The sequence below is a fragment of the Schistocerca serialis genome, chromosome 7 (assembly GCF_023864345.2).
Source record: "Schistocerca serialis cubense isolate TAMUIC-IGC-003099 chromosome 7, iqSchSeri2.2, whole genome shotgun sequence".
Taxonomy (NCBI): Eukaryota; Metazoa; Arthropoda; class Insecta; order Orthoptera; family Acrididae; genus Schistocerca; species Schistocerca serialis.
This window is the reverse complement of record NC_064644.1, coordinates 259,519,965-259,533,827: the sequence shown is the minus strand read 5'-3', so window position 1 is coordinate 259,533,827 and position 13,863 is coordinate 259,519,965.

Sequence of the window (13,863 nt, the reverse complement as noted above, 5' to 3'; positions counted from 1 at the left end):
CATGTATTGGAAATAGTTAGAATATGTTTCCAATAATTTTTTTTACCTCTTATACTTTAAAGTTTATCCTTTTATTCCAACTACAACTCATCTCATGTCAACTGCCTGAGCGAAGCCGGGTACCCCAGCTAGTTGACTGATAACCTACGACAAGGAGAAAACTCACGACACACTGCTAGGATCCGTACAGACTAATTTGCGTTGCTAAATCCACTATACAAACTTAAAATTGGTGCTGCTTCGGGTGATATGTATCGTGAGGGGAACTCTAGCACAAATTTTATAATATCCGGTTGTGCAATGCTCTCTCACCATTGGTACCTAGCAAGCGCTAGTGTTAAGTAGTATAGCAGATTTTCATATCAAATTTTTGAGAGCAATAAATATGACTGAAGTGGTAAGAAATGCTTTCTTTTCTTCAGCATAGGAAACAGTTTTCCAAACAGCTGTTTTTGTAATGAGTGATTAAAACTATCTCACTTAACAGGACCTGCAAAAACTTTTTATTTGGAAGTGTGATAGTAATGCCTGAGTCAAGGTTAATACAGATGGAGCACTAGGTTTACTGGGCAAGGCTGAGATTGTGGCGTCTGATAGACACCTACGCTGCCATTCTCGTAAAGTAGTTCAGATGAAACCATCAGTAATAAGAGAGCCATGAGAACCAGGCCTTTACAGAACACAAGTGTGGATCACTGCTGTGCCTCACACTGTAAGTTGGAGACTCGATCTCAGAACTTTATCTTTTCCGGGAAGCCACACATTTCAGTCCGCCAGTAAGTTACAGAGCAGAGCAAACTCCACTACAGAGTGAAACATTGTTTCTCTAAGCAATCACCTAGGCTGTAGGACAGCCACTTCTCTATAATATCCTTGCTAGGAATGCTAGTCCTGCAAGATAGACGGGAGTGCATCAGAGAGGTTTGGGAGGCAATAGAGAGGTACTGACGGAAGTAAAGTTGTGAGGGCAGCCTGGGTGTTCAAATGGCTCTAAGCACAATGGGACTTAACATCTGAGGTCATCACTCCCTATACACAGAACTGCTTAAACCTAACTGACCTAAGGACATCCATGCGCGAGGGAGGATTCGAACCTGCGACCGTAATAGCAGCGCGGTTCAGGACTGAAACGCCTGGAACCGCTCGGCCACAGCATCCGGCCAGCCTGGGTGTGATTCCTGGGTAGCTCTGCTGGTAAGAAAATTGCCCGCGAAAGTGAGGTCCCGGGTTCGAAGCCCAGTCCAAGTAGTTTTAACCTTCCAGGAAATTTCACAACTTGTGTACCTGGAAGTAATGTTTATATTTCGATTTAATTCCTGATCAGTTTTTGTATAATTCATTATTTAATAATTGCGTACGTATTTAGGTCATTTTGAATGGTACGTTATTTTCCGACGCATCAAAGGTATTGCATCCATCGTATTGGCCCGCAATAAACGCCTAGATTATAACTCTTATGGTGTGGCTTAGCTTGCTCACCGCCGTGCTCCGAACACCTGTTGCGACCCACCTGTTCGTGTCCTACGGTCCCCAATCAGGGTTCTCTCGTCCACTACGCAACACATTGCTGTAATTGTGATAAACATAGAAGATTCTAGTTCTCACCACACTTGAAGAGAAGAGGTAATGCCGAGGGGAAGTCTCTTTTCTTCTTGTCGTGCCTTTTACCCACATCGGTACAGAGTCGACATGGTTATTAAGGGATTTAGTGCGGCTGATTTAAGAAGTTGCAGGGAGCCCTTCCTGTCGCCACGCTGGAATCGTCTGGACGGAATATTTGCAGCATCTGGCTGTGAACAGTGGTGTTCATGTGAAAGTAAGCGGAAGTATTTAAAATGTTTGCGAATCGTGTAACTGAGGCAGGACTGAGGTATCGTACTGGTGTCCACCTGGAGGGCTGCGGGAAACCGCTGAAAAACCACATTCAGGCTGTCCGACATACATATTCCGTCGTTAATCCGCCAGATGGTTTCGATCTGGAACCGGCTTTAACACGCACGGCTATCTGAGCGGGTCGTAATGCTAACTGGAATACTGCCATTTTCACATTACTCTAGTGAGAAATGCAGTTTAAATATATAGTTGAAGCAATTCACTCTAGTTTCTGCGCACATGGTATACATGCGTTCTCTTTGTTTGTTTGTGTGTGTGTGTGTGTGTGTGTGTGTGTGTGTTTTGACAGAAATTATCAGGGTGAGCCAATAGATGAGTCACAAACGACAGAATATCGCATTCGTTTCACATTTTTGCGCTTACACTTATCTAGAAGGTGGCATCACTTGTCGTGTTGAAGGCAGCTGACAGACAGTATTTCGCGGCCAATGGCTAACGTTCTTGTTGTGTATTTAGTTCCGCGTAGTCAGTGCGTACACAACTTTCCCACTAGAGCGCGCCCCACTAAGCACAACAGCGCAGGCGCAGCTCTCGACCGTCTCCGCACTACGAGATGGCGCTGCCATAGAGACGGACCAAATTCTGCTTCCGCCGATCCGCGTATTAATATGTAACGCAGCCAATGAGATTGCTGCAAACGTAGAACCTTTGCTCCTCGCGGATCACACTCACGCAGTGATACATGAATGCCCGAGGTATTATAGTGAATATACAGACCTCTGATTAGTCAGTCTGCATTTGTCTGTACCAGTCTATAGTCAAGTTTCACCTAATAAAATTACCATATTCCTGTACATAGCCATGAAGACAAAAGTATAGACACTTTTGGCAAGTATCAGAGATATATGTGAGAATAAGATTAACGTACCAATACCAAAGGAACTTCAGATTGTCAATTATAAATAGCATCCAGAACCAAGTTAAGTAATTTTTATGCTTGTTATTATTTTCGTAAATGTGTGTGAAAATTAATCAAGTTCTGTTTAAAGTTGGTTACCGTCAATCTGCTACTCTAAGCGTGCAAGTGGCATTTCTATCGTCTGACCTAACAACAGAAGATAAACACGCCACGATAAGACCACGATACATAATTGCTGACACTCGCCTACTTCGTTAGAGCGACAAGTCAAATAATCTGATGGTGTGTTTACTGAAGGTCTTACAGTACGCACACCACAGTTCTGCAGCCAGACCAAAAAGACAGATGTGCAACGAGTGTGCACCCGACTAGAGCAACACGATTTTTGTGACGTGAGACTGTACACAGTGTATGTTCATAGTGAAATTTCGTCCCCTGTATGGTTAGAATTGTATTTCATTGAAATTTGTGTTTGATTCGATACAGGAGTAAGGCAAAGAACGAAAGTCACATACGAGGAGCGTCCTGGTCGCCCTGGTTCTCCAGTGTTGGCACGTTGTTTCCCCGTCTAGGGGTATTTTGCTACCCGCAGCACACATCGTTCTTGTGGGTTGCAGCAATGTAAGGAACCAAATAGACTTGCTATATCCCGAGGTTCCACTCGTTAGATGCGAACTCTGCCACAAGAATTCTATGTTGCAGGCTTTTAACGCTTTGTCAAACGATGGGATCATTAATTAGATTTACAAGGAGAGTATGTCGAAAAGTAAAATAAATTTCGGGCTGGTACACGCGGCTCTCATCTCTACCCCAGTTTGCAACTTACTTATTTACTCACCCTCGTACTTTCGTACGAGTGAAATTAAAGTGGTATAGGCCTAAACTTCTTTCAAACGTAACCCGTACATACTGATGACGAACATTTCCTGTAGGTAAAATGGCAACAGATGTCATTTTCCATAATATACCGTATGTCCTCACAGATGAAAGACAAACACCAGTAGACAGCTTGAAAAATGTCCAAGCATCTGTAAAATGCAGCGCAGGTGGACAATCGCCCGCGGCAAACGGCATTTTCACCGAATTTTGTCTTTTTTACTAGGTTATCACTGCTGACAATATCTCACACAAATGGAGATGAAGAAACAGGGGAAGTAATCGCAAGAAGTAACAAAATTCTGTTGCCAATAGAAAAGCCATGAACCGCAAAATGGAAGAGATAGGACTAACAATGGTGCCAAATGCTACCTACAAGATAGTGGCGTGAGGAAATTGGATATTTTTTTATTATTTAGTCCTTCTTAGTTGCACTGATATAAAATGCAGCTGTAGTGGTTACCGGTTTCGGGCTTACGCGGCCATTTTTAAATCTCACATCTTGCTGTTAACCACAGTTGCTCACACTATATGGTGCCGAAAGGCTCAGCGAAGTATACAGTGGACAACAAGTATACTCACTGATTTTAGACAGTGTCCGTTGCTACTGACTGACTGACACAACTCCAAAATAACAGACAATATTCCACGTCTGGCTTCACTTGCACGTATATGACAGACCGAACTGTCTCAACTTGAACAACCCAAGTATCACTTTCGCTACTTGTGGAAACCCCAACTCAACTATATTCCGCCTTACATCCTCTAGAGGCCATCACTCATATATATGTGTTATTAAGAAGTACGATTGTTCCTTTAGCTGAACGGGCTCGAGTTTAGGTGCGGCACAAACTTTCATGTCGTCATTCCCATACACAGCCGATGGAGTAATTGCGAATACATTTCCTGTATGTGTGTATATAATTTATTTTTGCTCCACTGGACAAGGCGTCCAGCTTTAGATACTTACTGCAACCCGTCCAAAGCCGAGGGGTGCCGCTACTGAATTTCTATATCAATATGTCATATCATTATGACTTTCCCTGAATTTTGTGCTTCTGAATTGCGAACGTTTTTAAATATAATGGTGAAAATAAATGTTGCGTATTGCTTCATTGTCACTACTGGACATAACAGGAAACAAAAGTGGTTCAAAAATGGTTCAAATCGCTCTAAGCACTAAGGGACTTAACATCTGAGGTCATCAGTCCCCCAGACTTAGAACTACATAAACCTAACTAACCTAAGGACATCACACATATCCATGCCCGAGGCAGGATTCGAACCTGCGACCGTCGCGACAGCGCGGTTCCGGACTGAAGCGCCTAGAAACGCTCGGTCACAGCGGCCGGCGAAACAAAAGTGATTTTTCTTTGTCAGGAAAGTCATAAGAAAACAAAAATAAAGAAGATGAACACCCTTCCCTTTTCCACTTGACAAATACAAACAAAAAACCAAAAGCGAAACATTACAAAAATTCCACATCAAACACTACAGTTTCTCTCACTGTCATCTAGCATAACATGTTGTTTATTAACCAATTGGCCTACCTCGTAATTGGAAACACTTCTGAAAGCAGTTAAGACTCTACTTATCTAAATGTCCAGATATGTCTATGGGATATTGTCCCATTCCTTCACAGCGGCCTCTATGATACCCTGTAAGATTTCTGGTGGTAGGACGACTGCAAACCTCTCGTTTCTAGGCATTCTCAACGCAGCTGACATCTGGAGAATATGGAGGCCATTCCATCCGACTGATTCTACGCTGTACTAGGAACATGTTAACAGAAGTGTAATGATGGGATAGTGCATTGTCTTCCATCACAGCGGGTCCCGCTTCAGTTAGTTCACCAGATAGAGCCACAATGCATGCAAGGACGTCGTCGTCCTGATACTTCACACCAGTCATCCACCCGTGAATTATCACGTGTCCTGCGGCAATACCCCAAAATGCGACTTATACGCCTTTATAAGGATGACGCCGGCGATACAGTTAAGGTATAAACTTAGTCGTCGTTGTTTCCACACATATATTGTCAGAGCAGAGACTGATACAGGCCTCATGAGAAAAGAACTTGTGTTCCACTGCTGCGAAGCCTACAAGGAGTGGTTTCGTACCCATGCAATACGAGACCGTCTCCGAATCCGATCTGAAAGACGAACCTCTAGAGGTCTTCTGGCACACAATCCACGTTTGTGAAGCGTATTTCATATAGTTTGTACTGACACCTGCACTCCTGTAGCTGTTTGGAACTGCCGCCGTAGACATGTAGCAGTGTGTTGCGGGTCTCGGCTTGCTGCGGTACACAAATATCGGCCTGTACACTTTCCGTGGCCACTTCTATGACGGTCCACAACTGATCCTGTCGCGGAATTGTACCAGATTCTAGAGACATCACTCTGATTCACAGCGGCATTCACTGCGACGTACACCTATAAAAATCCCTGCTCCACTGGAATGACTATACAGTCTCTGATCCTGCGTTATTGTTGTCCAAACCATCCTGACACATCATAAGTACTGCAATGTTTACAGGTGACACGCCATAGGCTCCACTTACTGCCCCTCATGTAAGAAACAGACTATTACAGGTAGAGCTGCATATCAAATAAACCAATATAGTGGGATCATAACACACTTTTATATCACGAAGTTCAGTATTAAAGTTTCGGAAATATGGAACATTTATTTTGACTATTGTGTGATTACATTCATGTCGTTAGGTCCCTGGAGGCTGAGGCTACTGCATAAGGTCCAATCGGAACTTGCGTGTCTCAGCGCACATTCCCGGCCACTGCTACCTTCCGCCACATTGGTGTTGGTAGCTCACCCTGCGCGCGATTTTTTAAATGACACGCTTGCTTGTGCTGAAGGCTTCACCCAGTGCAAAAACATGGAAATTGATCTGGTGTGTCCCAGATCTGAGTCGAGGGGCGTAAGTGCAATGCTCGCTATGAAACAAATCTTTAGTCATAGAAGACGAGCAACTGCGATACTCATTCTTTTCTCTGTAATCTTAATTTAACACATCACTGAGTTCCGTCACTGTACACGACGAAAACAGCCACCAGTGAGAGCAAAAAATTGGAAGTACAAAAGGCAGTTTTTTTGGTGACGAAACTTGAAATTTAAGTCAAGAATGACATGAACAGTTATTTATTTGCTTTAATGATTGACATAAATCACTTAAAATTAACAGAGAGAAAAATTCTCTAAAACTATGATCAAATTACAAAATGACTTACACAGTGGGAAGGTATCGAAATGTGTGGAAGGCTGTATGCAGAAAGCGCGACAAGATTTGCTCATATGGGCAACCAGCAAAATCGAAGTTAACGATACAACAAAATGCCACATATGTATTATAAGGAATTTGAACAGCACATGTTGCATGGCGAAATATGCAAGTAGTAAGTGGCTGAGAATGTAGGTCATACTATAGCAATTTGCGACACTTACGTTTCTCCAAATCAACTAACATGTGCCAATATGCACCATAAAGAGGCTGGAGCCAACTCACTCAACAATGGCCATCAGACGAATGGCCAAAAGTTAAGTTCACAGTCCATTCTATTCTTTCAAAAACCTCTACATGAAAGAGATGATTTCATGCTGGTGCCAAAGCGATTGACAAGAATGTCGTTTATTTCAGGCAAAAAAGCAGTAGATGACTTCATGCTAGTACCAATGTAATGGACAAGAATTTCGTTTATTTCAGGTAAAAAAGCAGGGGAACCCAGCAGACACGTCCCACTCTTGGCATAAAACATGAACATTACCAAACACGAGGTTGGTACGAGCCTGGAGCAGTGATTCCTTGAATGGTAGGTGTGGGATCCTGCCCACTCGTGTAATATAGGGTGCCTAGGGAGCTGTTTTCTCGGATAGCTGGACAACACACAAGCAAACCATATTAACGGGGTTTATTACAGTAATCTAATTGGCAAGTATTGAAGTAATTTGGCGACATGGCAATAATCAATGTCCTTCGATACGCAATGTCCATGCAAGCTAATCACACAAGTTCATAAGTCACTGCTATCGTTAATATCACTACTCGTGTTCTAGTGCGACTCTTCTAGTGCGGCCGACGATAGGCGGCGCATCGCTTTTGTTCTCTTCGTGTAGATTCCGCTCCTGTCGTGGTGACGTCCAAGTCAGCGTGCTATTAGCTGACGTCGTCTCACAGCCCCCTCTGCTCTATCGTTCTTGATCTTCGTGTCGTTACGCCCGAACAGTAGGACTCTTCACGCCAAGCGCTGTGGCTGGGCTACTCGATTCGACTGAATAACCAAAATTTTGGAGTACATGCAAATATCGCTCTCACGTTACCCTGGTAGTGCCTTGGTGCTTCTGCCTCTGATGGGCAAGAGGCAAAAATGTCAAACTCAGTCATTCTTTGGGGACAGCTGTGGCGACACGGTACCCCCCGCCAGGCTCCGGTCTGCCCCTCCCTGGTTCTATAAAGCCCTCCAAATCCTCGAACGCCATGCGCTCCGCCTCGCCTTCCGCATCCGCCTTCCGTCCCCCACGCGTATCCTCTACGACCTCATCCCCTTCCCCCACCTTCTCCTTTTCCTTGAATACGTCTGCACACTATATATTGTCCGCCGCCTTGACCCCCCTCACCCCCTGGTGTCTCCCTTCCTCTCCATCCCCAACCCGTTGCCGCGCCTTTACCGTTGTGTCTCACCCTCTCTCCATCTCCACACCCTCTGCCTCCTTTCCCAACGCAAATTCCACCATCTACCTCTCCCGGATGATGAGCTTCGCGCCGGCCGGTGTGGCCGTGCGGTTCTAAGCGCGTCAGTTTGGAACCGCGTGACCGCTACGGTCGCAGGTTCGAATCCTGCCTCGGACATGGATGTGTGTGATGTCCTTAGGTTAGTTAGGTTTAAGTAGTTCTAAGTTCTAGGGGACTGATGACCTCAGTAGTTAAGTCCCATAGTGCTCAGAGCCAGCCAGCCATGAGCTTCGCCCTGACATCTACCCTTCCTACCAACTTGAACCCCATCTTCCTGCCTCCTCCTCAGGGCTCCCTCTCCTCCCCCTCCCTTCTCCTGAGCGACTTCCCCCTCCTACTCCCCCTCCCTCTCTTGTGCTCCCTTTCAGTGTCTCTGCACTCCCTCCTGCCATGTCTTCCCTCTTCATCTCCTGCCCCACGTGTCTCTTGCCTCTTAGTGTACCCCTACTCTCTTCATCCCGCCGCCTCCCCTGCTGCCCCTTGCTCTCCCCTCCTTTTCCATCCTTCTGACCTTTCCCTCGGCAGGTCCCACCTGGCAGTTTATTCTTCATCGTGTATGCTCCAAGTAGGTTTTAAGTGTGTTGTTCTGGAGCGTTTTTAATACTGTGGCCGACTTTTAACCTGTGCATATGCATACAGTGTCTTCTTTGTATTTGAAGAATCGCCAACTGAGTTTTTTAACTTTCTGGCGACTTTTTTAATTGTCTTTCATGAACGTCTCCATGTCAGTGTCTTTTTACCTCCATTTTCTCCCTTTACTCTGTTTTATGTTCCCCTTTTTTATCGCCTTATGTATGTAGCATTTTCTTCTTGTTTTAGTTGTCATGTCACTCGGCTGAAGAGCGGCGGATTGTGCTGCTGACAGCTCTCCACTGCCCATATGGAGCAGGAGAATGAAATCACAATAAAGAAAAAAAAAAGTCTCCGGCTCTGTCCACAAGAGCAGAAAGAAGGCAGCAGCGTCACTTCCCAGAAAATTGCCTGTCTCGCTATGGAGGCGCGGCTCATCTAATGAGATTCACTGTCTTCCTTTCATCAGCAACAGAACGCTTAGACTGCGTCTGTAGGGTACCATCCAGCGCAAAGAAACACAAAGCTCTTCTTGCAAGCACACAGGTCCAGTACTCACAAATTAATAACCTTGTAACAGTGGCAGAGAATGAAACAATATCACATAGTAATAGGTGAATGTAATGCCACAAACTTTTAATAAAAATCGGAAACTACCATGACACAGGCAAGCCTTGTTTCAAAAGCCAAGGTTCACAATCGAGCCACTACTATGGAAAGTGTGGTTCCTGCCTAAAGGAGACGCAGATGACTACCTCCTCCGGTGTGGCGAAATTCCCACAGTAAGTGCACCATGTGCGTGAAGTGCGTGCCCAGTATGCAAGGAGGAGCAGAGCGCAGGATTGACCTGCAGGAGAAATGTGCCGCTCTGCTGATCCACCGACGGAGTACCACGCTCTAAACCAGTGTGAACTTTCTTCCTGCTGCTCTGACAAACATTTACCAGCCAGCCTGGAAAAGCTCCAGATTAAAATATTCCATTCTGTTAGCATACATTTTCGATAAGGCTAACAAGCCCCACACAAGTACCACTAAGAAGCTATGCATCAATGGACAACTAAATAGCCATGCACTGATCTACGAGGGAAGGTGCCAGGTACAAAATAAATCTAAAGGAGCCGAGTCGCCGGTGGAAACAAGTGTGGCGCTTCTCAAATAAGGGGGGACTTGGTATAAAGTGGTAACTAACAGTGCACCCATCAACACCAAATTCATTGCTATAAAACTGTGTCCTTAAGAGAAATGCTATACCTGTAGTGCATCTGACATCATTATACATCAATTCAAATGTTATGACAACCATATGGAAGACCTGCGGACAGATGCTGGTTCTTGTCAACAAAATCCGCCCTTGCCGACATTAACATCCATAAGTAAAACCGTTTCCGCGACAAAAAAAGGTAGGGAACTGTTTGAACTTGGGACAGACCTTCCAGCATTAAAATGCAGCATAAGGAGAGTATAGAGTACTTTTTATAACTATAGGTTGAACAAGAAAGCGATGACTTTCAAAATGTACGGAAAATGAATGAGATGGACAGTAGATTGCAGTTTGAGGGATGAAATAAGAAATGAAGACATCGGAGATAAGTTATGAATTTATTCAACTAAGAGAGTAATAAAACAGGAGAGTAATATACTAGAAAATATCGATAAGATGCTAGAAAATTGAATAAAAAAAACAAGTACTGAGCTACAAGCCACAGGCAAACGAGATTCCTGAACATCATGTTAGAGATGCGTAGACATCGGAACAGGGAAGGGAAGGAAGAGACAAAACTGAATTTGTGATGTTCCTACGTAAACCTCCCGAGGCAGAATTTAAGAATATGATCACGTTTGCGCAAAGCACCAAACCCTCCTCCGACTTCACACCTATCCCCCCGCCCCCTCCAATCGCCAACTAATCCACAATGTCCCACTCCTCTTCAAACACCAAGATAATAAAATAGGGTCCTGTTTAAACTGTGTCGTGTCTGTGTTAGTTCTTAGAAGGAAAGGTAAAAATTTACTCATTACCATGTTTATTTGGGCATCGGTGTGTGTGTTGTCCATATAGTAAGTTAGTTTAAGTTAGATTAAGTAGTGCGTAAGGTTAGGGACCGATGACCTCAGCAGTTTGGTCCCATAAGACCTTACCACAAATTTCCAAAATTACCATGTTCATTTTTCTGATTTCTCTCCGTTAGTTGAATTAAAAGATGTACGAATTTTGATCAAATTAGACGCAGAGCAAAAGCCAATGTTGTTTCCTTCACTGTGAACGGAGAAAGAAAGGCAATCATAATAAAGCATACAAACTGCGTAGATTGCGAAGTGAGTCAAATTTAATGACCTGGTACAAGTCATAAAGCCGTTGTTCCTTGTATCGCTTTTCCTATGTTTTTCTGCAGTCATTTCAGTATTACCATTTTGTTTATGTTTCCATCTATTTCGTTTAGTTTTCATTTAATCACGAGTCCATTTAGTGCTAGTAAGCTTCGTGTATCCTTCTTGCTTGGCCTGTGATCCGTTCACTATGTGGCCTCCAAGTTATCACTGATCTCTTACTGCATTACTTTCGTCTTTCTCAGTCCATATTATCGCTCATTATACTGTTCATTCCATTCAACAGATTACATCATTCTTCCTCACTTTCACTGGAAATGGCAGCGTCATCAGAGATCTTATATATTTTCACAACAAAATTTTAATCGCTCTGTCGAACTCTTCATTTATTTTCACCACAGGGCCGTCGATGAGTATACTGAACAGTAGCGGAGAAAGGTTCCATGCCTGACCTTTCTCTTGGTTTTCGCTTCTTATTTTTTCCTCCTGGTTCTTGTACCTACTATGTATCAACCGTCTTTCCCTACAGCTTATACACATGTTTTTTTTCTGAGAATTTCTATGCTCTGTCATTTCATTTTGTCGAATGTTGTTCATAAATAGAAAAATTCTATGAAAGTATCTGGATTTTCCTGAATACTACTTTCATTATCAAGCGTAACGTCAGAACTGTCCCTCTGATGGCTTTAGATTTCGTAAAACTAAACCAAGTCATCTTACTGATAATTTTCTATTCCTTCCTGCTGAACATTATTTACGTCAGCAGCATAAATCCATTCGAGTGGACGACTCCACGTCCGGTCATTCATATTTACGTTTCCCGTGATTTCCCTAAATGGTGCCGGGAAAATACCAGGGCGGTTCCTTTGAAAGGACACAGACGATTTCCTTCCCCACCCTTGACATTTTCCGAGCTTGTGCTCCGTCTCTAACGACTTCGATGTCGACGGGACGTTAAACCATAATCCCCAGTGCTTTCTTGAATCTACGAGCCCTTAGCTCCATGCGCTATTAGGCTGATTGTACGTTAGTTCCCTTATTTATTTTCCTTTTGGTCGAGATTGCGTGAACGTTCTTCCGAAAGTCCACTTGTAAATCACTAATTTCATAGATTAGACACAATACCTTGATAATCGTTTGGTTTCCATTTCCCCCAAATGACGACGTGGTCCCTGCTGTCTTGTTCGTTTGCAATTCTTCTGAAGGTCTGGTATCTCTGACTACAACTGGATCCCTTAACTCTTCAATATCCATACCCATCATTTCCTGTATCGCGTCATCAGTAATTTCCTACCCTTCGTAAAAACCATCATTGTACCGTTCCACCTATCTGCTTTCTCCTCAGCGTTCAACAGTGGAATTCATCTTGCACTACAGTCCCCTGAAAATTATTTTGACTTTTCCGTATACCGAACTTGTTGTTATGATTACTTCTTTCTCATTCTCTTCTTCTTTTTCCTGCAACAATTTAGCTACATCTATATCTACATAATTACTCGCAGAGTACGCTATGGTTCATAGCGGAGGGTGCCCTGTACCACCATCAGTCATTTCCTTTCCTGTTCCACTCGCAAACAGAGCGATGGGAAAACGACTGTCTATATGCGTACTTACGAGCCTGAATCTCTCTAATCGTATTTTCATGGTCCTTATGTGAAATGCACGTTGGCAACAGTAGAATCGTTCTATAGCCAGCCTCAAATGCCAGTTCTCTAAATTTTATCAATAGAGCTCTTCGAAAAGAACGTCGCCTTTCCTTCAGTGGTTCCCATTTGACCTCCTGAGTAATTCTCCGTTATACTTACGGGTTCTTTCAACCTACCAGTAACAAATCTGGCAGCCCGCCTCTGAAGCGCTTCGATGCCTTCCTTTAATACGAGTCCTTGCGTATCACCATCACTTGAACAGTACTCAACAATGAGTCGCTGTGGTGTCGTATACGTGGTCTCCTTTACAGACGAACCAGTTTCCTAAAATTCTCCCAATAAAACTAAGCCGACCATTCGCCTTCCCTGCTGCAGTTATGCTCATTCCATTTCATATCGGTTTGCAGCGTTACGCCCAGATATTTAACCGATTTGACTGAGTTACGCAGTACACTAACACTGTATTCGAACATTACGGGTTTGTTTTACGTATTCATTAGCATTAATTTACGTTTTTCTACATTTCGAGCTAGCTACCTTTCATTACACCAAGTAGAAATTTTGTCTACGCCATTTTGTACTTCCTGCGGTCCCTCAACCTTCCCACACACCACAGTATCATCCGCAATCGGTCACAGACTGTTACTCACCCTGTCTGCCAGATCATTTATGTATATAGAAAACAAGAGCGATCCTATTACACTTTCCTGAGGCACTCCACACGATGCCCTCGTCTTTGATGAACACTCGCCGTCAACGATAGCATATTGCGTTCTGTCACTTAAGAAGTCTTTAAGCCACTCTTATACCTGGGAATCTCCACATGCCTGCACCTTCGTTAACAGTCTCCAATGTGGCACCGCGTCAAATCTTTACTTAAATGTAGGAATATGGAATCCACCTGTTGCCCTTCATCCATGGTTGGCAGGATCTCTTGTGAGAAA